This window comes from Sturnus vulgaris, chromosome 3 (assembly GCF_052056855.1).
Source record: "Sturnus vulgaris isolate bStuVul1 chromosome 3, bStuVul1.hap1, whole genome shotgun sequence".
NCBI lineage: Eukaryota > Metazoa > Chordata > Aves > Passeriformes > Sturnidae > Sturnus > Sturnus vulgaris.
In genome coordinates, this window is record NC_142245.1 from 27,417,022 (window position 1) to 27,443,619 (window position 26,598).

The 26,598-nt window shown below is 39.9% G+C and overlaps 1 long non-coding RNA gene across 1 annotated transcript in view; it reads right to left on the bottom strand.

Moving 5' to 3' along the window:
- The window catches only part of LOC148224243 (uncharacterized), a 54,077-nt gene extending 33,709 nt beyond the window's left edge, over positions 1–20,368 (bottom strand). The window contains exons 1-2 of the long non-coding RNA XR_015802848.1: positions 20,251–20,368; positions 11,232–11,401 (exon numbers count right to left, since the gene is read on the bottom strand). This is a non-coding gene — a long non-coding RNA (uncharacterized LOC148224243). The remainder of the gene's footprint in view (positions 1–11,231; positions 11,402–20,250) is intronic.
- Between the last annotated feature and the right edge of the window lie 6,230 nt (positions 20,369–26,598).

Here is a 26,598-nt window from a genome sequence, read left to right on the forward strand (position 1 = left end):
AATGATGGGACTATGGAGAATTACACAGGGTGACTCCTGCAGTCCCCACGTACATTTCTCACATGCTTCCCCTTCACTAAAAGTACCCCCAAACAACCAATAAAAAAATGAAGAGCAGCATAAGCAAATCTGATTTACAATTAGAGAGATGAAGCAAGGACTCACTCCAAAAACTTCCTTTCTGCTTGTAAAGCAGCAACCAAATCCCCACTTAGGAGGCATTCATGTCATCTACCTCGAATGCTTACACAGAAATACCAATGGCAAGAGGGCATTTTGTATATTCTTTTTGCTCCCGTTAATGAAATTAAACATTTGGGAAACAAGGACAAGAGGCAGCTTCTTACTGATGGCAATAACTTACTCTGGGGGTGTTTGAAATCTGAAGAAAGAAAACATTTGCTCCTGAAGGAGCACAGAGGAAATGGAAATGCCTGTGCCATGCTGAAACCCTATCTGTAATGTATCAAGCAAGTGAGGTCATTGATAAAAATAAGTGCCACACAACAATTCCCACCCCCTTAAATAATTTTGCAATAATTAATTCGTATTAATGTAAATTTGATTCTGTGTAAGTGTTAAAATTGTATTTCTTGCTAGTGTTTGTTCTTTCCTTTGCCCATTTCCTAAGCAGTCCCTGCCACAAACAATGTTCTTATGCCTAAATTATTCTGCTCTTAGCATCAAATTTCAGTCAATTTTTAATTATGAAAAATTAGATATATAACTTAGAGCTTGCCCAGGATAATCTTAGCATATGTTACAAGGATTTAGCACACCAGACCAAAATAGGTCTTGCAGTCCTTGGAAGAGATCTGTGGGCTATATTTTTACATGAATAAACTGTTCTTGTACATTTTCTCCAGTCCATTAACATGAGCAGTCTCTTCTTTAGAATTAGACACAAAAGTCCTCTCTGATTTTATCTGATTGTCCTGGTGATGCGTTTAATATATTGTGTGCTTTGTAACAGTTTATGTCCATGTCCTAGAAAGTGATAAAGAGGTTTTTATTTTTATCAGCAATAAACACAGTCAGTGGGGGTTTCATGTCATACTGTGGGGTTTTTTCCCTTGCAGGTAACTGAAGAGTAAAGCAGAACTGCAGGACAATTGACACCCTTCCTAAACATTCTTGTGTAAGTTATTGCCCTGGGGACTTTAAGTGTTCAAGTGCCACAGGCAGCACTTGAATTTCTCTAGAAACATAGAAATATTTTAAACCCCAGAGACCCATTCAGGTTACAGATGACCTGACACACTGTACTGGTAGATTTTTCATTAAGGTCCCAAGATTTGGACCTTCCAACTCAATTTAGCCAGGGCTTGTATCCAAAAGCCAGTCCAGGAAGGAAAGATGTGTGTCAATCTTGTTTTCTAGCATGTCCTAGTCACTGAAGAATTTTTCTTTTTCTTTTTGAAAACGATGCAACAATTATAAGTTTTAATTTTGTATCTATTCTCTTTTATACACGGGTGTCTAGCCTTGAAAGGCCATTCTCTATAACCACTAATATTTAATCTTTTAAATGTGAGCTTTTGCTGCAGACTACCATGCTTCTGTGCTGTGTAGGATCAAACTACTTGGCAGGGCAGCAAATTTGATTTGCACTAGGAAAGGGATATTACGCATATAAAATTTCACAGTTCGTTTTATATCGTAATCATCAGAAGCCCTTATTTGAGGTCTGAACCAGAGGGATTTGCTGCTCAGAAAATCAGTGTATCCAATATCAAAATATTTCAAAAAGTTAATTTCATTTCATCCTTCCAAAGTCAGTTAATGAAAGGTGCAATTCTAGTGAATAGTCTTTGGTCACAAAACTCTCGGAGTCCTCTTTAGTTTCATTAAGAGAGCGAATTAATGTAATGTTAGATGCTGACATTTAAGGGTCACTGCACTCCTATACATTGCAATAGAATGGATACCCATTAAAAATATTATAAGACTAATCCTTAGTGCAAAGGGTGAATCAGAAGCTGAGGATGCTCAGGCCTCCTTAGAGGCTACTGATTTCTAGACACATCTCTAATGACTCAGCTCTGCTCTTCTGATGCTCATGTTCTCCATCTTGTTGTGACTGCTCCTTGTTCCTGGCTCACTCTGAGCTTCACAGGGATCAAGACCCTGTCTTCAGGGATGTGCCTAAACCTATATTAATTTCCACTGAAGAAATAATGACTATTGTCAGAAAAACTGCTACTCAAAATTAGGTGTGGGAATGTCCCCTTTTACCTTTGTTAAAGTGGCTCAGAAAGCAAGTGATTAGCAAACTCTGTGAGGCAGACCTGTCAGCATTTTTCCTCATGGTTACAAACAGCCAGGAAAAAAAGAGCAGAGTACTTGGATGAGATTAATCTGTCATGGAAAGAGTATTTCTTTTACTGACATAAATCTTGGTTCTCCCACCTCTTCTCTCTGCAGTTGTGGACCATTATTGGTATACCTCCCTTCATTTATAACATTCTGAATTAAAATATCTTTAATGTTGCTGATTTTTAGAACTGAGTGTGTCTGAGATGCTGTGCCACTGGCACAGTACAGTCTGGTCTTCTGGTAAACCCACGCAAATTTTGGCTCGGCAAAGGCTTAAATTGCTGCACCCCCGCACTGGGTTCAAGGTGCTGCAGACCTTAAGCTGATGCAGAGGATGACAATACAGACTCAGGTCTGTTCTTTTGCCCAGTGTCTTCACTGTGGCTGCTGAGCTCATCCAGCCCTCAGACTCCCTCTATATCTCACTGAGGGATGTTTAAAAGTTGCTGGAAAACACGCTCTATGTTCATAAAGAAAACGAAAAAGCTTCACTCGTAGGTCTGGGTTGGTGCTCCTCTGATGTGTTACTCACCCAGCAGTTCAGGGTGCTCAGGCTGTCTTCTGGCTGCTGCCTCTGGCCTCCTGAGTAACAAAAGCCCCTTCATTGCTCAGAGCTCCCCAGCCAGATCTGCAGAACTGAGCCTCTGAGTCCAATCCTTGTTAGAGTCCTCTTAAACCATGCACAGCAAGGGGAAGCTGAGAGCTGGATGCTGACCTGGGAGTCAGCATGGACCTGCAGTAAAATCATAGGGAAGTCACTTCCTAGTCAGTTGTTCTATCTGTCCTGATTTCTCTCTGAACTCTGAAGACCATGACTGAGAAGTGAATGCAGGCATGAAGCCTGAGTACCAGCTTTAATAAAACTCTAATTGCTTTTAACCAATTTAATGGTTCTAACCCATTAAAACCTAACTCATGTCCATACTTTGACAGATACCTATGAGAAATTATTAGCATTTAAATTATAATAAGCTACTTTGTGTTTTAAAATGTCAAAATAATAACATTTGATTGGTATTATTAATTCAGTTTTAAATCACAATCCAGTTATGATTAATTTAAACAATGTGGGTCTTGATATAGCCATTTAATAGGGCAGGATAAATCCTAGACGCATTTAAAACTGCAAGTTACAGAATTAGTTTTATCATCACATCTAGTTCCAAAAACTATGGTGTTGTAGAAAAAATATTACTTATTATATGCAAACCTTTAATAATTTTCAGAGAGTTCTCTATACTTTTGGCACAATATAAGTCTCTAAACTTCCCTAGACACTGTGGTGCACAAGTATAGACTGATCTATAGAAAATAAATCCAAAATGAGCCCATCTAGCAGTTTCCAAATAATGCCTGTGCTGGAAGATGCAGTACTTTAGGGTGTCTTGGTGTGTACCTACTACTATTGATAAGCCCCAAATTTATCTGGAATATCTGCACATCCTGCTTCAAGGCAGTACAACCATTTCAGCCCAAGAGCCAGAATTTATTACTAATAAACCAGTCTCCAACCATGAGCTCACAGTTCTAAACTAGTGGTTATGCAAGGGAGCAGTAAAGCACATCAGACTCCTGGTCTTCATGAGCACCTCTCCCTTTCCATTTCCACTCCAGTCCCTTCCTCACACAAGGATTCATGTTGAAGGAGAAGACTGTCTGGGCAGTCACTCCTTGCAGCCATTTCTGCCTTTGTGATTGTACCAGCAGAGCCAACTGAGGAGAGCAGATACTTGGAGTTTAGACAGGAGGTTAGGAGGCTACATGGCCAGCCTGGAAGAAGCTGCCTATGTCAAGCCAGAATCAGGCCTGTGTTCTTTTGTATCACACTGACCTGTTTTATCTCTGAAGGTTGTCATAGCTGCCTTGGGTTGCATCATAGCTTTGAAATATTGTTAACAAAGTGGAAAATAATAGCCCCATTACTATCTTTACATCTAGAGGACAATACCAGAGCAGTGCAAAATACAAGTCATCAAGATGCATACATCAGTGTCAATACTTCATTACCACAGTTTGTGTCCAGCTAATTTTCCAGGCTTCAGCCAGCACTTGTAATGAGTCATTGACAACTGCAGAGGAAGTGCAGATGGTTACAGGCCTATCAAGGAGGCTAAGTATGAGCTCACATTTCAAAAATCCCTGATGTTTTGGGACAAATGGTCACACACTGGGAGTTCCATCCATGATGCCTTGGTCTTCTGGTTGAGTGAAGGTAAATGGCATTTTTCTGCTACTGTGACCACAGCATGTAACCACATACAGCAACCACAGATGGTAGCACCACCCCTTCAGAGGAACTGCTCTTTCCCTCTTTCTTCCTCGTATCTTTCCCTCAATAATTCTTATGCTGCAAGGAATGTTTCCACAGGACTCTGTGGGTTTTATGTATTGAAAGATCAAAGCCTTGTACGTAGAGCTATCGGATCAACCAGGCTGACTTTTTACAGTCCCCGGGCACCAAATTTCAAGACTTATTTTCCAAGCCCTTTTTCAAATGGGACACGGGAGAGTTTGTACAGTGCTGGTATCCTCACAGTTCAAGCACATATCTGAACAGAGAAAACATTCAGCCTTTTTGTTGCAGACACCCAATTGGATATGCTATGTTCTTTCAACTGCTTGATTGCTATTTGGCAGTAGTTTCTGAAAAATTTCAAATTTAATGGTTGTGTGTAGCAAATAAAATGCCTGCAGTAAAGCAGACTCCAAGGATATGCATATTTTATGCTTAGATCTAAAATTAATATCTGCTGTTAGTGCAAATAAGTAAAAGAAGTAATATGTCATCACTGGACTTTTGTTTAGACTAATTTATGTGATATCTGCTCTACATCAAGCAATACAAATATTTTTCTCTCTGGCTCCAATGTTAGTACATACATTTGGGATGAAAATAATATGACAGGAAAAGCAACCTGCTATACTTTTGATTTTGACTAAAATAGATTTTTCTCAGGAAAAATTTCATTTATTTAAGAAAATAGAGAAACACTGTTCTTTACCTCAAGAACTTCCAAGGCTCTTCTCTGAAGCCGTGGGGATTTGAGAATAGTCTGGATTAATCCATAGGTAGGATTCAGTGAGGTGCAGAAACTACTCACAGTGAAACATATCACGTGCTCTCCATCCATCCACCTCTCCGTCCATCCAAGCTGAAAGTCTCGATGCAGGACTAGAGAGCTGGTCAAAACTAAGCAGGCAACTTGAAAGGAAAGTGCTGGGTCTTTCCTCTGCTTTCTGAGACTCATAAAGTGCTGTTAATTCAGTCATTGCTGATTTTAGTGAAATCAAGTGAGAGGTTAGGTAGAAACCCATACCCAAGGGAAAGGATATTTGCCACTGCAGCAGTCTTGTCAACAAGTGGGAAATGCACAAAGGAAAGCCTTATATGTCATGGAGGTCTCTCCCTGTGGCTTCAGAGAGCCTTACTGTGCACCATTTCCTCAGAAAGCCCTTCAGAAACACTTCAGACACCCTTCAGTATATGATAAATATTCAGTGAGGTCCTTGGCAGAAGACTAAAGTTTTAGTTAACATAAATGACTGTTCCCTGCAGCAACTAGCAGGCTAGCCCATAGAGGGAGAAGTAATTTTTTATTTAGTCTTAAACAATACCTGGGGCCTCCTTCAAAATGAAGGATCACTCTTTCTGACCATAAAGCACTTGAAATCAATGTTTCTATAGCACTGAACAGCCAAAATTGTATTTTCAGAAGGGAAAAGTACATAAAAGTGAGAAATCCTGTTAAAATGGAATTTAAAAGGAGAAATCCCCCCCAAAAAAATAAATTGCAGATCCTGCATTTATACACACCATTATAGTTTCAGAGTAATTGTATATTACATATCTAAAAAAAACCTCAGAAACCAATCCTGAAAGGACCACACAAAAAAGGCAGGGTGAGTGTATAATACAGTAAGGGCAGCTAATTGGAGTAAAAAGAAATCCTTCAAACAGTGGAGCTCATGGGAAGCACTGAAGAAAATAGCAAAGAACTTAAACCATAATAAGTCAAATGTTAACTCGTAATAAAGCTGGCCAAAAAGATTGTAAGAAACAGCGCATAAAAGGAATTTAAAAAACGCAATATTTTTTTTTCCAACACATTAGAAGAAATTTTGTCAGAGACATTGTATGGTTGAGAGATGATTGTGCTGTAATAGTAATGCTTATGAATGACAAAGTAATATGCATGGGGCAAAGAACCTTAATTGCATACACTCAGTTATGAGCTCTAGATAAGCTATTATCACTGAAAAATAAATCTGGTAGATTTTATTCTTGTGGATAGTTCAGAGAAAATGTCAGATCAGTGCTTAGCAGCTACAGAGTACCAAGCAGAATATCAGAAATAATTGAGAAAGGAATAGAAAAAAACCAGACAGGAATAGAAAATGCTGAATAAAATTCACAAAAAAAAAAAAGCTTAAACTTTAGATTCTAGAAACTATATATTGCTGGGGAATGGTGGGCTGTCTGTGCGCATTTAGCATTTCATTCAATGTTCTTTCCATCCCTGAAAAACAATAACACTGCAGTGATCTCAGTGATATAAGCTTGGCTTTGCTTCTTTAAAAATAGCTTTTATTGTTTGTTTAATGAAGTGTATGAAATGATGCTCTCACTGGAAAAAGACAATCACTTACAACCTTTTCTCAGCTTGATACCACCATATCTTTAGGCACCTCGCTACTTAGGAAAAGGCATTTTCGGTTATTACAAGCCAAAATTACTCAGCAGTTGCTGGGTGGAGTCAGGTGCTTACACGAGGTTCCACAAAAGCTACCCTCTTTAGTAGGGAACAGCCTGGTTCAGAGCTGAAACTCCAGGACATCAGTGGTGTGAAGACTCCCAGGTCAGGTGAGAATGCTCAGCCCCTGGTGGGAGGTGTCCATAATGACCTTCACTTCCTGAATGTGGCTGGGTGAAGGGATAGCAACAAGCCCCCATTTCCCTCCTAAAAGGAGATTCAAGCATTTCCTTGAAGCACATGAGATCTAGATTATTACCTCTCTTGCCTAAAATGATGTTCACTCCCAGTAGACTGTCCTTGGTATGATCTGTACGGTATTCATAGGTGGGATACTGCAATTTCTTCTGGAGAAGGCTGTGGCAATCTGTCTAAAATATTTAGTACCAATGAATAAGAAAGAGGACATGATTCTATAGTCTGGTACCTGAGTCACTTGTTGGGGAAGGAGAGGAGATCAGGATTAGAACTGCTGCTCTTGTTTATACTCTTACCACGTTGAAAAATATCCTACCCAATAAGTGACAGGTACTTTTTCACTGTCTCCAAGTATCTGAGACCTTGAATCAGAAAATGTATTTTTGCCTGGTATTTGTGAACCTCTCTTATTCAGTGCACTTGAGAATTGATTTGAGTTCTCAGTCTGTTAGTAGTGAGAATTGCAACCTATAGCAAACACTGATTAGTCTGAAGGGACAGCCTGCTTGGTGCCAACATGATCTGCATCCTTCTGCCTTGGCCTTCCTGTGTTAGGGGAAGATTCATTTCAGAAATGCAGCCATCTGCAGATCCATAGGTATTGAGGACTTAGACACAACAGTGGCAAGAAGGTCCTCAAGTTGTTTTGTGGAATTATTGCCTTCCTAACTGCTGTCATCAGTTTCAGTGAAGATGGTCCTTATGGGACTATCACCTTTTTGTAGATCCAGCTTTTAGGTCACCCATTATAAAGCCAACCATTTTTCTGATGACCTTCTTCTGAGTTCATGCATCTTGAATAGCTTAGTTCTTATTTGAATCTTCATCTTTTTGTTAGGTTTTTGACAGTATTAAAAGGAAGCTACAGAAGAATTAACCTATTGGTGGGGGACAGATCCTTTGGAAGTCAGTCTAAGACTGGAAGGAATGCTTGTTACACCAGAAAATCCCACATACCTCTTTAACTTCACTTCCAAGTGCAAAAGAAACTCCCCCAACCTCACTTCTCTACTAAACACATAATAAAACATCAAAAAAAAAGGGCTTTATACAAATCTGTGCACAACTTATTCTGACGGAGAGAAAGAGAGCAAGAACCACACGTGGTACATTGCTTTAAAGTGCTACTGGATAGCCATCTGATCCTGCTAATGAAGGGTGTGGTGCAAGAACCAGAGCAAACCAGAAAGTGAGACATTGGCTTTTGCACTAACATTTCGTTTGCCTTTGAAGGAAAACCAAAAGCAAGTAAGAGAGTTCAGAGGAAGAGGTCTATTTTATGGTCCATGCCTTTGATTTCCTTTCAAAAGCAGTTTTGCTTCCTTTCTAAGAACTGACCTTCAGGACAAGTTTTTTGTTGCATGTCGTATTTCTCTTCCTCATTTTTCTTGTCTACAGATAGGCCAACAATATTACAGCCTCTGGAATTCTGAGATCTTTGGCACAAGGAAGAAGTCATTGTATAAATCTACTCTAATAGGTCAGAATCTCAGCTGGTGTGAATTGCTGTAGCTCCACCAGAGTGTTGCTGATTTATACTAGTAAATAATATGGGTCTGCTGCTCTAACTGCCAGAATTCATACTTCCTTCAGTAGAAATACCAGGTCCCATTAAAATCCTTCAGTTGGTTTCTGCTGGACAAGCAGAAGCCCTGTTACTCTGTTCCAATATCTAATTGCCATCTGGAACCAGTAGCAACCACATGAGAATGTTAAACTGCAGCATTGAGAAGCCTGCCTCTGTTTGGGCTTGGTTCACTGCTGCGACACTCGGTCTGTGTAACTTCAAAGAGTTGAGTGGAGTCCTCCATGCTGAATTCAGTGCCCTGTACTTGCCTAATCACTTTCTTTACAGCTATAACTTTTTCTCCTTTTCCTAAGCACTTATTTCGCATGTTTTGAAGAAAGAATTGGCTCTAAAGGAAACCTGAAGATTCTGTCTGTTCTGTAAGATTAATGTTCCATCCTCCATTTACCAACCCAGCACAAAATCTGCATCAGATTTCCTCTAGAGTCTTGCTTGTTTCTTTTTTGCTGTAGTCATCCTCACTCTGGGATTTTTTTCATTCTTCCTATGAGCTACCATTTTTATGAATTCACCTTTAAATTCTTCCCTCTTAACTTTTAACTGATCCCACATATTGTTTTGTGATAAATACAAGCACATTAGCAGAAAGGAGCATTAGGATGATTAAGCTTTGTGTATGGAATAGGGCAGACCAAAATATTTGTAGCAGTGATTATTTTTTCAGTTCAATCAAAAGTTATTGTCCATATCCACATGTGAGGAAGACATCTAGACTTTAAAGATTTCAAATGTGGAATTCACTCTAGGTAAGCTATTTGAGTTTGGGTTGATGTTTTTGTGTTCGGTTTTTAAATATTTTCTAATAAAAAGAATGACACGTTATCTTCTTCAAAAAGAAACTAACATAGTGAGAGTTACATGGGTCCTGATATAAACACCTTCCCTAAATCTACCCACTGGTGCTTACCCCATGAAATACCACTTTCTGTAGCATGGAGTGTTCATCTCCCAAACATATGGAAGCCACTCTATCTGCAATGTCTGCACAAAAGCTTGGCACGTCCCATAAGAAAGTGTGGTTATTGCCCTAGGCAGTAGACAAGATCCCAAATCCTCTTGAATCTGTAAGACAGAACTTCTCAGGACTCAGGCATAAAAGCAAGTTCAACAAATGGATATTAGTGTGAAATAGCTGTACTATCAGACCTCCAGCTTCCGTGTGGTGCTGAGTGTTTTTAAATGTTGCAGATGAAGATAGGAAAGAAAGACTCTGGAACCAATAAAAGCAAGGCACGGTTCCACTAAAGATGTCCTCAAAGAGCAGAGAACAGGCAATGATTTAAGGACTCTGTGCATGAGATTTCAGCACCCTCCAAAAAATCTGGGAAAGGTGAGAAAAAATGTTTCCCTCACTGAAAAGGGGAACTAATCTTTGAATGAACTACAGCAGTTTTCTAAGAAAGAAATAGCATATGTTCAGGGCTATTTCTGCAATGTCTAGAGTACCATAAATGCAATACAATTATAGATGCTAACAGCTCTAGGTTTGTCTTATCAGCAAAGTAGTACATTTCATGAGGTATTGTTCATCTACAATTTGTTTCCTGCTTGGTCATTTCAGTATTTGACCCTTAGGATTCCTCAGATACATTGTGTATCCTTTTTTGTCATTCACATGGACGATAACACCTTTGCTGTGTTACTTGATGGAATGAGGATGAAACTGGAGACTGATGGCATTGTGCTGCAGTGAACATGATATTATTATTTATTTAAAGTTGTATAGGCTGCATCCTGCAACTCACTTTCGCTCCTGCATGCAAAATGGATTTATCTTCAGAAGTTAGTGTGACACCAAGAGGTAACAAAAAATGGAACCAGTATTAGGGAGGATTTCTATCCTTGGTTTCCATGCTTGCTGTACAGTGGCAGCCAGTTAATGCTAATCATAGAATATCCTGAGTTGGAAAGGACCCACAAGGAACATCGAAGTCCAACTTTTGGCACTGCACAGAACAGTCCCAAGAATTATACCATGTGTTTGAGAGTGTTGTCCAAAAAATTCTTGAACTTTGTCAGGCTTGGTGCCATGACCACTTCCCTGGGGTGCCCAACCACCTTTTGAAGAACCTTTTCCTAATTCTGAGCTTAAACCTTCCCTGACTCAGCTTAGTGCTGTTCCCCAGGTCCTGTCACTGTCACCACAGAGCAGAGATCAGTGCCTGCCCCTGCTCCTGCCCTCACCAGGAAGGTGTAGCTGCAGTGAGGTCTGTCCTCAGTGTCCTCCTCTCCAGGCTGAACAGAACAAGTGACCTCAGCAGCTGCTCTTACAGCTTCCCCTCCAGGCCCTTCTCCATCTTCCTTGCCCTCCTTTGGACACTCTCTAAGAGCTTTATATCTTTGTCTCTATGTATGTCCATGCTGCTCTTGAGACTTACCTCACTTGGACATCCCTCGAGCCACTGTGTGTCACAGACAGAATTTGCTGAAAGATCACAGATGTGGATTCTGCAGCACCAGAGATGCTACAATCAATGCACAGCCAGTACAGAGAGTGTTCCCAGATCTCTTCTCACCCAGCTGGGAAAGTGCTGGGAGCAGGAAGGATCTGAAAAAGGAGAATCAAAAATGAAACCTTCTCAATGCCAGCATTTCTTGAATTCAGCCCCATTATCCTGTCTACTTCAGAGAAAACCTATAGTTTTAATGTCATACCCTCCAAAAATTGTAAGTGAAATCAATAGATTTTTCAATGCACTGTTATTTCTCTTTCAAATAATACATCTTGCTGACTTGTTTAAAAAAGGAGTCAGTGATTCCAGCCAAGTCTCCTACTCAGAAATTGAGTTGTAATAGTCTGTGAGATCTGATTTAACCTCAGTTGTACATAGTTTTGTTCTTCCATTGTTATTCTGTGTATTTTAAGAAAATATTTTAATTCTTTATGTGTTTACTTCGAAGTAACAATGTGAATACAGTATAATCTTGTCTGATCTAGGACTGAGAATAACATGGAACATACTCAGGGAAGTATAAAAGAAATACCCTTTCTACATGGGTGTTATATTCAGGTTTTATTTGCACATATTCCCTATAATTATAGTTTAAGTGGGCTATTTTCCATACCCACATAGGCAGTATTTTCCACATAAAGGTTCACATTGGCTTTAGACCCACCCACAAGCTATTTACTTGCATGTATACATATAATGATCAAGCTCATAGTTACTTCAGCCAAACCTAAATATTTTAACTTGTGCTTCTTTTGCCAGCCATTTTCTCCTGAACAAGTTGCTTCCAGTTTACACAATCGCTTTTCTGAAGTTTCCAGTGTGATGCCTTTGCTCTTTCACGTGGGTGTTGATTGCAGTCTCAAATTCAAACACAGATTTTGAGCAAGCAAACATTATGAAAGTTTTCACAAAAAGTTTTTAGCTGTTTTCCAATGTATAGGCTGTTTGCAGAAGCTGGACTTCACTTGAAATTCAATTTTTCAGTCTCCCAAAAGTTCAGCAGAGCTAAGTCATATAAATTTTCATTTATTTTACTTTGTTCACCTTTTGGACATCAACTTGATTCTAATTGCCAGACATTTGGAATCTGCAAATATTTGTGAGAACAGGCAAAATACTAAGCAGCAGCACAAGCCATAAACCCATTTCCCACTCAGTTTTGGGCCTCTCCCACTAAACACTTTCTCACAAGCTATTCCTAATGGCACTATTGCTCCTCTCTCTGGATTTTCAGATGGAAAATATGATGACACTGTAAACTGCAAAGGAGCATGGAGTGAGTGAGGATATCTCTGCAACAGGCAGATTTCTCAAAAAACATCATCTGCATGTATGTCCCTCGATCTCAGGGAAATGTCCTTTCAGGCTTGAGAAAATTTCCAGTTCAGAGCAACTCTCGAGGTTTTCACTCTCTTCAAAGTGTAAAATGAGCATTTTCTCAAAAGAACACCTCCTAAGCACAGGAAGTTTTTCTAGGTAGGGATATTCCCAAACAACATGAAAATCCTCAAAGGGAAAACACCATGGGATATGAACTCTAGGGAAAAAGAAGGTAATGTACTCATACATGCATACAATGTGAAATCTTTCAGGGAAAACATTCTGTCCAAAGTAATATGTGAAGGGTTTTGTTTTGAAGAAGCCACCCCCTGCTGTGGCAGTAAGTATGCATGTATGATTACTAAGATGTCTAATTAAATTATCCTTATCTGAATGCCAGCTGAACTTAACAAAGCAGATAATAAGTTCCAGAAACAGACTCTATGTGGGGGGCAAATTATTTTACTTCGAAAACTGGAGCTTGAAATTAGAGATGTGTAAATAATAGAGAACATGGTTTCCCTCCTCTCCCACTGTCTGCACCTGAACTGGTATTTCCATCAAACAGATCATGGAGCCAAAAGGGAGCTACTCTCACATGTGTGAAGATATTGTACTCTGCCTTCTAATTTCACTTTTAAAAGTGGGTTTCCTGCAGATTTGCACATGAAAAAGTGGGAGTGATACTTCCTTACATTCTTGCACAAATCATCAGCTATAAAGAATCAGAGTATTATCAACTAGATTATTTTTCATAATTTTATCTTGGCTGCAAACTAACTGCATCCTGTGTGGAGAGACTCCAAGGATGGTTTTGCATGGAACTAACTCTTCTGAGGGAAAGCCATCCATTGGGGCAATGCCCAGCACATCTGGAGCCTCAAGACAACTTTGTACAGGAGCAATCAAGTCTTCCACACAACAGTCCTGGATCTGAGAGTCCTGGAGAACGCTGTACTTTCTACTTTTCCAAATATATTCAATATGTGCCTGTGTAAACTTAACCCATCACTGGCCCTGCTGGATCAAAGCTAGATCCTAAAAATCCATTGGATCAGACATTTCCAAGCACTTAATGGACTTCTTGAAGTGTTAACATAGGTCTGATGCTGCACCTGAGAGAATTAGGGCTCCTTGAACCTGAAGACCCAAATACACTGCAGAAGCCAGATTATCTTTAGCATCAACACAAGCCAAATATAATCAACAGTGAGACAAGGTCAATGAGCCTTTCTAGATCTTACAACTCATCTCTTAGATTTAGGCTTCAATCACTTTCCTCAAAAAGTTTCATGTAACTAATTAATGACACACACTACAGCACAGGAGTGGTTGAGGCTTTCTGGGCCAGTGCCCAGTCAGTGCCCAGCTTTGGCACAGGGCAGTGCTTTGCTGAGAAGTGTTTTTTGGAGCCAAGGCCCCTCTGGGGAAATAGGGCTTACAGGGCAGGAGAGGGGACTTCACTTGTTTGACTTAAAGCCAGTTCAGGCCTCTCCCAAGGACTGCGAGCAAGCAGCTGAAGAGGTTGGAAATTTTGGCATATCTTGGACTTGTTAATGTACATGTGGAGCCAGCAAAACAATGCAAAGTTATGTCTTTTTCAGTGCACTGTGATAGGTAAGATCAATACTAGAAACATTATGGCATGTAAGGTGTGATCATCTAAATACTCTCTAGGTACCTATAGAAATAATCTTCTGATTCTGCATGAAATTCACTGATCCAGGGAGCTTTCTGTTCCTTGGTTAATAGCAGAACATAAAAACAGGGATCAGATGTCAGCCCATTTATTAATCTGAAATGCTAGAACTTGAGCTGAGCTTCAGGAGGACCTTTCCTGGGGCCAAGAACAGCTCACAAAAGCACCAGCCCTAAGGGAGGGTTCATTTGCAGCTGCTTGTCCCAGACAATGGACTCTGGTGAAATAACCTCGTGCTTCTATACTGCAGCTGGGCACTACTGAGCTCACAGCAGTACCAGTGACACATCAGCAGCTGAACTGTTCTGTGGAGAGCCAGCAGAAGCTTCTGTCCTTGCCTGACCTACCTGGCCAAAAGTTGGTCAGGGAAATTTCTTCATGCTTCAGACACATTGTACACAGTAATATCAGTATGTCCTTGGAGGAGCTAATAGAGCTAATATATTACACATTTTATGTGTATAATGCATGTAGTCTATATATTTGTATGTGTATTATTGTAAGGCATATATTATGTTACAGACACAATATATAATATTTTAATATTGATAGTCTATACATTGTGATACAAATTTTAAAAAGTAGGGGCATTTTATTTATGAACAAAATTTTCTCTCTTTTCAATTCTCTGGGTTTTTTTTTTTTTGGTAAGAAGTGTGTCACAGTGGTAAACATGAGGGAACAATATAACACCATTGGAGTTTGAAAAGTGTGTTTTTATATTGATAGTATAAACCAGTATACATCAGGAAACTAATTTTCTAGGAATTTTTTTTCTGTAATGGCTAATATAATAAATCACCTAAAATTTGCTTTTGCTTTGAAATTCTAGTGATGCTGTGAATGGTTTTAAAGAATAGATTTGGCTGCAAGAAATGTCTATGTTGAAGGTAAAATTCCTAAGGAACAAAGGCTTTCTTCCTCATGCTGGAGGCACAACCACAGTGCAAAGTCTTGGTCAAGAACGGTTCATCATTCCTTACAGATTTCCTTTGTAATATTGCCAAAGCCAGCTTCAAAGATTTCATAGAAATTATGGTCGGAAGGGACTTTCAAATCATTCAGTCAAACTTCCTGGTACACCACTAGTCAGGAAGCACTAACTAAATTCCTTATAACCACCTAAGGAACTTGGATGCAATAAGCATTTCAGAAGTCCAGAAGACTGGAAATATTCAATATTAGAACAATTTAAATACTAAAGCAACTACAGACAGATGCTTTTAGGCCTAAGGAATTTTAGATGAAAAATGATTAGTGAAAGAGTGGAATTGTGGTTCAATAAAGAATTAAGGACAAAAATAAGAGTACCATAATATATTATGATCCCGTGGAAATTTGGCCTGATCAGATGAAGCTATTTCTTTTTCCTCTCTTCATAAAATTGCCTCTACTTATAAAAGACAACTGCATTGCTTTATTATACTTTGACTTCTCCAAGATATTAGATTTAGAATCACATGATATTAGAACTGAAAAGCACAGATTACGTTGGCTAAAACAAGATTACATATGTGTCTGAAGTGCAGCTGATAATGAGGAAATATCAAGGTTCCCATTGACATTCCATCAGGACCAGCTCTTTGTACAATATTATTTTGTATTTAAATGAAAAGTCTGAATAGGGTCATAGAGTCCTTGCTGAAAAAAAAATCGGTCAGGATTCAGAGATGTGTTAGGCAAAAAATACTGAAAAAGAGAAATTACTTTTGCATGGTGATGTGGGTCATTTGATTAAATGATCATGATCTGGTAGGGTGCATTTTCATACATCTAAATTCCTGGTATTAAATGGGAGACTGAGGAATACAGCCTCTTCTTGGAGGATGACAGGTTTTATCCTACAAATCAACTCAAAGGAGGATTCTGTCACTGTGTATAATTGACACAACAGGCAGCTTCAGGGCAAGCTGTGGCAAAAAAAATCTAGTGTAAACTTTGGGTTTGCAAAAAAAGTATCAAAGAGAAATAGGAAAGCCTTCTGCATCCTGTGGGCAGACTCCTGGTGAGGTGCTAATCTCTAGATCCACTGCCAGGTGAGAGACAGGCTTTGAATCCTAGAGGTCCTGCTGACTGGGCTGCACATTCATGTTGGCTGGAGGAAGGATGCTGTAGCTCACTTCAGAGCATCCTCCCAAAAACAGCTGATCCCAAGCCCAGGCTATGGAGCAGGATTGCCCCTAGGATTGGTACAACAAGCCGTGGTGGGGTGTAACACACCTACCTGCACTGCTTGGGAACACTGCAGAACACTGCATCTCAACAGCTCTACCCATGCAGGCTGAGCAAGGCCTTTGCTGTTTGATCATTTTCATTCACCCTACAGTGAACAGTAGCAATAAATTACAAATGTGGAATGGATTTTGCTGTTAGTTTTGCTGACAGAGATTTTTTAGTTACATTAAATTTCAATTATTTTCCAAAAAAGGAACTTGCGGCTGACCTCATATTTATTTTCAGCACAAGAACTAATTGTGCACTAATTTCTTGTGGGTTTTTAAAATTATTTTTTTATTTAATAGGAATAAGAACTACTGTACCTGCTAGGAATTAAAAGTAATATCATAACAAATAGGCATCTGCTGGAAGAAACAAATTGTAAATCATTAGGGACATGTGCAATCCAGGCCTCTTTCCTCTCAAGGCTTCATTGGAACAACATGTAGAAAGAAACAGCCAATATTTTAGAAGCAGGAAAAACAGGAAAAAAATTCTGTACATCATTTGATTTTTTTTTCCTATAACAGCATCTTTACTTGCATGTGACCAGATTATTAATCAAAAAATTGGCAATACATAGCTATAAAACTGGCTTTTCAAAGATTCATCACTTTGTCATGCACACAAAGAGATGCACATTTTACGTGTTGGAAAAATGCCCTTAGCAGCAAATAACGTTTATACAAACTCAGAGAAGCCAGAATTCCATATCTTGTGCTAATGATGTTTAGTATCTAACAGAAAGCCCGAGAAGGAACTTTAACATGTATTAATAATACTATGCATTTTAGGTAGATATTGAGCACCCAGCTCCGGTGTGATGAATGTACACATAAACTTCAAAATTAGTCTTAAAAGCATATAAACCACTTCAGTTGTTAAGATTTTCTAAAACCAGCGTGTGTGGGTAATATCACTAAAAGCAGGTATGTTGGATAAAAATGAATGATGTCGCTTTTCCAGTATAAACCCAGGAGTTCATCTTCCAGTGTTGTTTATAAATAGAAGAGAGTCAATTTGCTTAGGATCTGCAGGACGTTTGGGTACTCCATTTAGATAATGACAACATTTTTAACACAGCTATCACTCATTAGGTCAAGAGGTTGTGATTAATCAAGAAGTGTTTTGGTTTCGTCTGATAGACATCTAGTCTCTTTAGTTTACAGTTGAATGAAGATGGCTTCAACAGTTTACAGAATAAGCTGCAATGATACATTAGACTGAAATTGAGATGGAAGAGAGATGTGTCATCTATTTTAACCATTCCATTTGCATTACAATGTGCTGTGTGCGAATTCATCTAGGCATTGCTGGAGTAAATTAAAATCTGCTGGGAATGTGTTGAATGCATTACACAACAGGAATGCGCTGGCAGGTTACAAGTCTGCTGAATGTTACTAGGTGATATTGTTGGTGTCTGGACTAAAAGAGGAGAGTCTTTTAATAAGAACTGGCTGGTTAATGGCTGATCAGGAGATGAGAAAACTTTAGACAGAATGAGTTTTGACAAAAAGTCTCATTATTAAGTTTATTTCCATGGCATATTGGGAAAAACCTCCAGACTGAGCAGTATGGGTCTTGCCACATAAACTGCAGGACGAGGATTCACACTTCTGGGTAATTAACAAAAGGGAAACAAAACTGCAAACACCTGGTTGCTGTAGGAAATGTCTCAAGATACTATAAACTCCAAGGTCATGGTCTAAGATTATCTATCAGCGTTTTCCTCTCACCAAACTCTGATCCAGGTTTTTGGGGTATTGTGAAGGTCTTTGCTCTAGTGACACCTCTCCAGGAGCCAAGAGGAGTATGTCCCAGGGAAGCAGACTGTTCTCAGTAGGAAATGAGAAGTATAATCAGCTGCCCACATCATCTGTGAATACACATCTTGCACCCACAACACAAATCACATCTGCAATCAGCACTTCTTAAAACCTTTGCAACACCTTTATAAAAATTATATCGCCACAGCCCACATAGCACGGAGGGGGTTTTTTGTTGATCTTTGAATAACCAAGTAAATGAAGTGCTAATTCAGTGTAAAGGTCGTAAAAATAATACATAGCATGACAGTTTATTGCTTCTTCAAAACGTACTTATGTTGCTCATTAGAAAAAAAAATGGGTGAAATATCTGAAACAATTTTTCTTTTTCAACACATGCACTTTGGAGGACGCAGCCCGAGGCAGTACTGCCACCTTTGTGTTCCCTTTCTCCTGGTCATACATATGCATGCAATCACACACATGCATGCATGCTTATGAACTTCCTTTCAGATGATGCTGACAGGTTGAAGGCAAAGTAGCACCAGGTGAGCAAATAGAAATCCTGCAAAACTTTTTATAAAGACAAATCCCGTGAATTTCACTCTTCTTCTTTCTCTCCAAATTGTCTAATAATTCTGTGCTAAGCACTGCACACCTGCTTTCTTTAATGCTACAACCAGCAAAAAATATTAATGCTTGCAAAATACACACAACTGGAATCTGTGTGACCTGCAATACTGTTATTGATTGGAGACATCTGAAAAAATACAGTAATAACATGCTGTTGTAATTAGCATTACAAATTTCCCTGGTTTAAATTAGAGAACATGCACTAGAAATTCCAGAAGCTGCATATGAACTGCTTTATGATTCTAAGATGACTTAACAACTATTTCCACACTTGCCAAAATCTAGCATTGCTTAAGAAAATCCAGTAGGCCCTGGTGATCCACACTACCCACAGCCCTCTCTAGACTGAAACACCTTCCTCAGGCAGGGAATTCCTCTATGTGATGTTCTTGCTGGCTCTCTCCCAGGGGACACACTTGTCCTGCTTTTGGCATGACTCAACTTCTTGTTGAGTCGACCTTTGCCCCCTTAAATGAAAGGGTTTCATGCCCTGGAAACTGCCTCTCTTAGCAACTTCCACTCAACTAGAACCTTATTCTTCCACAGCAACACCAAAGAAACACAGTAAAATACCTGCTTGAATTATTGAAAAAATAATATACTTGGGGAAAAGGAAATGCCAGGCAGGCCTAAAGCTCCTAAGCAGGCTACATGAAAGGGTGCATTACACATATCTGGAGGATTAATGTCCATTTATCTAATTAATGTTTTTATAATTTAGCGTGCTATTAAAGAGATTTTAGAGAGAACAATACTTTCAGATAAAACCACCAATTCTAACCATTAGGCAGCTGCCTCTCCTGATCCTGTTATTAAAACACATATCCTAAGTAATCTTGGAAAAGTCAGTACTTTCAGAATATACCAGAAAAGCAAGATACTATTTTCCTCCTTATTTTCAAAAGAAACCTATGGAGAAAGAAAAAACAGTCTATCAAGAGCTGCAATGTTTCCTGAACTAAAGCAAAGGAAAGAAAACAAATAAGTGAAATGCTTTTAACAATCAAAGGGAAGGATTTGCACAGGAAAGAACTTCAGTATGAGAAGTGAATAAAAGCAAAACAGGCTAAGAAGACAAAAACAATTGAGGCAGTCTATTCAGCCTGAACTTAAAGTTTTTCTAATGTTTGATTAAGTCTGCTAATTGATCCTGTAGCAATACCCACAGTGATCTCATCATCTACTATCTAATACTGACACCAAGATTTTAGAAAAGGGGTCAGTTCTCTGCTGAAGTTAAAACAATGACTGCAAAATACTGAGGAACAAATACAAGTTCAAAAGCAACAGAAAATTTGGAAGTCCTTACATTTCCACGTTGTCTGTAGAGACAGGCTCTCTCCTTGCACAGTTGCCCTGGCAAACAGGTGTAATTCACATTAAACAGCAGTCACCCATCAGGGCTCTAACACGTTGTGGCAAACTCCTCTTCTGCTTGTGGCTGGTAGGAAGGAAGAAAGCAAATTCCTGTTTATTGTAAAATGTCTTGGAGTGTGAAAAAGGTTCAGAAATCCTAGCAAAGCATTTGAAGAGAGATCCTTAAATCCTTAAAAATACACAAGTGTCTTATCCCTCTGTGAGCTAATGAGAATCCAGCTTCCAACCCAACCCTTGGCCCCACTGCACAGTGCATTTGGCTTTTGCTCCTGATCTGGTCTGACCTTGTGCAAAGTCACAAAGTCCTTTCCTTCAGAGGTGGTTTCCAGCATTATACTCTAAATAAAAATACAGGCTTCTCTTTGTCAAGGGGCTCGGAATTGGAATTTGGTCCTTTTTTTGGTGGAGAAAAGGTATTGAACTTGTGCCTGAAGCCAGGCTCCTCTCCAGAGACCAAAGCAAGACTGGAGCTGGGGCCACTGTTTCCATCTTCTGCAATGAGGGTGTTGGAGCAAGTTGGATCTGGTGGCAGTGGGACATTGGCCACCCCAGAGTGGTCTGCTTGAGCTGTGCTTCAAGGACAACAAGGTGTTTATTGCAGTGACTTAACATCATCAGTAGATCAAAATAAAAATATATATCTTAAGAGAATGTATTAAACTCCCTGTTTTGGTAGTTTGAGCCCTGAAAGTCATGTCAGCAGCTCAAAGTTAATGAGATTTTAAGTTTAGAACATTTCATGGTTGTTTTTCTTGACATATTGTTTGTGTCTAGGATGATACCAGAAAGAAGAAAAAGTTCACTAGCTTACAAACACAGAGTTGAAGTAAAACAACTCCAGCATCTCCAAAACTTTCTAAATGAGGCTCAAAAAGCCCTTTGCAAATATTAGGGAAATTAGCTTTGTATCACCAACAGTATGGTAGATATCTTATTCCTGTTTTATGGAGGGTGAAAACAAATTAGAAAGAAGCAGTCCTTGATTAATGTTCTGTTTTTGTCTGGCATTAGAAAGAAGTTACCTTTCTCCCCCACACTCTTTTGTGCACAATATGTTACATTCAGCCCAAAGCTCAAGCCCTCAAAAGAGAGCCCTCAAGACAGACAGACTCCCCCATGCTGGCCCAAACTGCCCAAGACACAGTGGGGCAAGATGCAGTCCTGCATGATCGTTTACTCTCCAGATCTAGGTCTTAGGGGAAAGGCAAACAAAAAGAGCTACCAGTAGCACCATTTCTTGCATCAGTGTTCATTTATGTCTTTGAATCATTTCTGGGGAGCAAAGAGCTTGTATTTGCACAGCCCTTGAGAGATATAGTGTCTGCAATCCCCTTATTTCTTTTTTTTCTCCTTATTTCTTTTTCTCCGTTGTCCTTCAGCTGCTCTAACTCAGTGCAAAATGTTATTTGAAGAGATTTTGGGCATTGCTTTCCACAACAAGCATTGCACAGCTGAGTTAGAACTTACTGCCTGTACAGCAGAAAAATAAACTGGGATAAGGTTTCTTCAGTTCAGCAGTAATGGAGTGGGATTTCTTTTAATTTAGTTAAATACTGTTGCTTGACAGAATGAAATCTGATCTCTAAGGTAGAGATTAAAACTGGTGGACCTAGTGCAAACTATTTGGGGTTTTTAATTATTCTTCTGGTGAATTATCCTAATTAAATTTGTCAGACAATCACAGGATATACCACTTGTGTAGAAACTGATAATAGCTAGCCATTCGTCTCCTGTCTAGTAGCTATTATATTCTCTAGATAAAAATCACATGAACTGGAAAAGCAGCATTCAAAATATTGAAGCTGATGCACAATCACCTAATTAACTTTTTCTTAAGCACTTGGAGAAAGATGGAGTAAGTGGAGAAATAGTGTAATTTACAGAGCTTTTGCCAAATGATGCTGTTGGTCACACCCAGGATTGTACATGAACACATTTTGCCGGATGAAGAACCTGGCACAAGATATTGTCTGGAAATGGGAGGGAAGACAAGGCAAGGCAATGCAAAGAGCTTTCTAACTCTTTTTCGGTTTGTGTTAACAGATAATTGGCCATCTACTGGACAGAATATTACTTCACCATCCTAATAACTTGGCTGCACATAAAAAATAGTTTCATGCTGCAGCTTGGCTCTGAAACATTAACTTTTTTCTTAATAGCAACAATAAAATGAAAGTCAGTCCACAATTAATTCCCCTCACCAGACTTCAGCAACTCAAAATATGCAGCCTCCTTTGGAATTCTATTAAACTCAGTGGTTTCTGATGGATATTATTTATGTTTCCATGTATGCAAACAACCACTCATCAAGTTTTTGATAGATACTATTAGGAATTTATATTGTACATGTCTAAGCTTACATTTCAGACCTCTGTGGTCATATTGAAGAAAAAGATTTCTGACCTTATAAACTGTCATTTGCAATTTCAGCTTTAGTTAGCAAATAGCTTTTTCAGTTGAATTTAATTTTTTTTTCTGCATAATAGCCAAATGTCTGTTACTGATAGAGATACCAGAAAGCAAGAAGTAGGATCAAATTAAAAATATTGAATGGCTTTATTCTAGTTAAGTTCCTTGATGGAATGATTCTGAAAAACAGACATTTTAAAACTTCCAGTAACACAAAAACTCCACATGTGTTTGAGAACTGCTTTTTTTTTCCCCCATGCAGAATGCCAAGAACCAATGCCTGACCCTTGTGACAGTGCCCTGTTCTTCTCCTGAGCTTCCAAGCCATTTTTGTGGCTCCCAGGGAGCATGTGCTGTCCCTCTCCCCAGCCTGCCTGCAGGAAGGCAATGAGACAAGGCATAACCATGCTGCTGCTGCTGGAGCAGTCTAGGAAGACCAATTGGAGCCAGAAGATCTCTCTGAGCTCCACTAGGAGAACAAAGAAGTGCCTGGAGAGACACTCCAGAGGCACTGCAGAGTAAGGGAGCTATAACTCCCAGTGCATGATGTGGCAGTTCTCCATGCATGCTTTCCCAGGGCACCTGGGTCGTGGTTTAAGCCCAGAGAGCAGCCACTCACTCACACCCCCATGGCAGGCTAGAGGAGAGAACTGAAAAACTAGAATTGAGAAAACCCATGGGTGGAGAGAAAGATGGTTTAATAGGTGAAGCAAAACACACACACATGCAAGCAAAGCAAAACAAGGAATTAATTCACCACTTTCCTTTGGCAGGCAGGTGTGCAGCTCTCTTCAGGAGAGTAGGGCTCTATCATGCATGATGGTCACTTGGAAAGACAAGTGCCATCACTCTGAATGTTCCCTCTCTTCCCTCTCCTTCCCCCAGCTTTATATGCTGTATAAATGTAAAAGGGTATGCAATATCCCTTGAGTCAGCTGGAGTCAGCTGTCCTGGTGTCCCCTCCCAGCTTCTTGTGCCCCTCCAGCCTCCTCTCTGGTGGGGTGTTATGAGGAGCAGAAATGGCCTTGGCTCTGTGTAAACTCTGCTCAGCAGTAACCAAAACATCTCTGTATTACCAACACTGTTTCCAGCACAAATCCAAAACAGAGTCCCATACTTGCTACTATGAAGAAAATTAACTCCATCCCAGCCAAAACCAGCTCAACCTGCCTTCCACCATAGTCATTCAACCACACCAGAGAACATGGCCCCAGATGTTTATCAACAGCTGCAAACTGATGAGCCATTTTAGACACAGCTGTCCTGAAAAGTACAGGTTCACATGCTCACTCAAGAATTTTAACCCTCTTTCACCCATTTATTCACAGAACAATTACTGTTCTGTAGCAGTAAGGGGAGTGTGGAAGGGAGCAGTCTTGAATTCTGGTTTCTGATCCCCACGATCATGATGTTCTGCTCGTCAGTGAAATGCATCTCAGCCATGGCAGGGGGCTGGGAGCTGGGCTACCTCCCTGGTGCCCAGGGCCAGCCTTAGGCTCCCTGCTCAGAGTTTCCTACTGCTCCCAGCTCCTGCTGGGGCAATGCAGGTACACAAGGGGTGTGTGGAGCTGCCTATGGCCTCAGCCTGATGGTCCTATGTGGCAAGAGACCTCACGTCCCTCTGGCTAAGCAGCAGGAGCTGTGACTGTGCTGTTGCTTTGTTGGGCCCAGCCCCAGCATGAGGACATGGGCCAAGGGCTCCCAAGGGCAGAGGTCTGCAGGCTCTCAGCAGTGTGAGTGAGTGGCCAGCTGAGGGCAATGAGGCCCAAACCTCCTGACTTTCTGTGTCTCTGGTAGCCAGACACCTCGTGGCTCACATCAGGACAGTTCTAAGCACAGGGAGAAGGCAAGCTGCAGTCACCCCAGCTGATTTTGGTCCAGTGCAAAGGTACTTGCTTGGTGCCTGGAGCCTTGAGAAAGTGAGGAGTGGGTGTTCTTATTGCATTTCTCCCCATCGACACTCCATGTCATCCCACCCTCTCCTTCTTCCTTAACTCATCCTTGTTTTCAATTCCTTCCCAGTGACCAGAGACCCAGCTCCTGGTGTGGTCAGAGCCATGGCAGGAAGGAGAACAACCTTCACGTTCCCAGATACGCCCCTCCCTGAACAGCACAACTGCTCTGGCTGGTCATGCTGTTAGATCATATTGCAAATTCATGTCTAATTTGACCCTGAGGTCTCCTCCAGCGTTGCTGCTTTCTAGGATTCTCCCTCCCTTTGGATGTCTGTGTTTCAAATTACTTTTCCCTGGGTGTACTGTGTTACATTTTCCCATGAATGCCATTGTTATTTTCCAGCTTTATATTTTAAATCACACTACTGCATTTTAATCACTACTACATTTATTGCCTCTGTTTTCATTGATGTGCTCAGCTCCTTCAGATGTATGAGAGTAAGGACTGTGAAAATAGAATTGTGATACTATTTTTCTTTTGATATTGCAATTTTCCAGCACCTTTTCTCCCTCTCTGTGCTTTATTGAAAGCATCGAAGATATCCAAGAAATATCCTCTGTATGACACAAGCTGTCAGACTGTACCTTTCCCAGCTCCATTAGTATCTCCTCAGCATCTCTTGCCTTTAGAGTCAGTTTTTAACCAATCCATCAGGCCCATTTAAAAGTACTTGAAGAAAGAGGTCTCAGAAACACCATCTGCCAATACTTCAATGAATTTTACACTGTGAAAAGTTCCTTATTTTCTCAGACTGAATCTATACTGGTTTTAGGATATTTTGCAAAGGAGATCCGTTGTGTGATGAATCATCTGGTTTCCACACATTCCCAACTCAGAGGTGATGTCCCCTGAGACCTGGAGCCTGATGCAGCAATCAGTTGCAGAGACAACAACCAGCTGAACCTTACCAGGACTGGACACCAGTTTTAGTGAAGTTAAGCTCCAGATTACTGTTAGGTTAGTTGGCAATCACTTTGTCTGCAGCTTATTTGAAATTAAGCTTTCTCTCAGTTTTCATTACAATTTTGATTTAATTTAATATTTATATTTCAGTAAGAGTCCACTGTCTAAGTTAAGAAAACTGTATTTTCTCTACTGTGACAGACAATCCCGAAATATTTGCAAGCCTTTGGGGTTTTTTTCTGACTAATCAGAAGGAGATCTCAGGCTACATCTCCCCTGCCTTCTAAAGGATCAAAATGCTGTGCTACTGAAAGTCATGGGCATGGTAGAGTTACTCCTAATAAAGAAATTCAGAACAGATGTAACATTGTATTCTTAAAACAGAACTACCGAGGCAGCTTTACAGGACAAAACAATAGGGTGGGGAGACCTAGAGTGTATGCAATACATTGTAACAAGTTTTAGAAAAATCTGTGAGTGTTACACAAGTAATACTAAAGGGAGGGATAAGAACTGAACGACGTTTTCTGTCACATAGCCTGTGTGTCCACAGCTCACATCAGCCATTCTAGAACCCCCAGTATTTAGTAGGGTTTTGAATCTGCTGTTTCTGAACAGTTCCTAGATCAAACATGTGCACTCAGGGCAAGCTTCCTCTGAGGTTTCCAGGGCTCTTGAGAGAACTAAAATTGCAAAGAAAATAGATTCACATAATGCATAGATTTCACTGTCTCAAGGTGCTTTAAATTTTATGCCAACTGTTCACAGAACTAGTTCAAATGCTCCTTGCTATGTTTTCAGTCAAATGTTTCTGTTGAAAATTCATCATGACAGAAAGTAAATAAAAAGGAATTATTTTGGAAACAAAAGTGCAAGCAAAACCATTGATTTCTCAAAACCACATTTTGTGAACAACACCTCCATCACAAAAATATTTTAAAAAGCCATTCTCTCATCAGATGAGTCCCAAGAAGGTACCAGTTACCTCTTGTACTGTTCAGTCCAGTCCTGT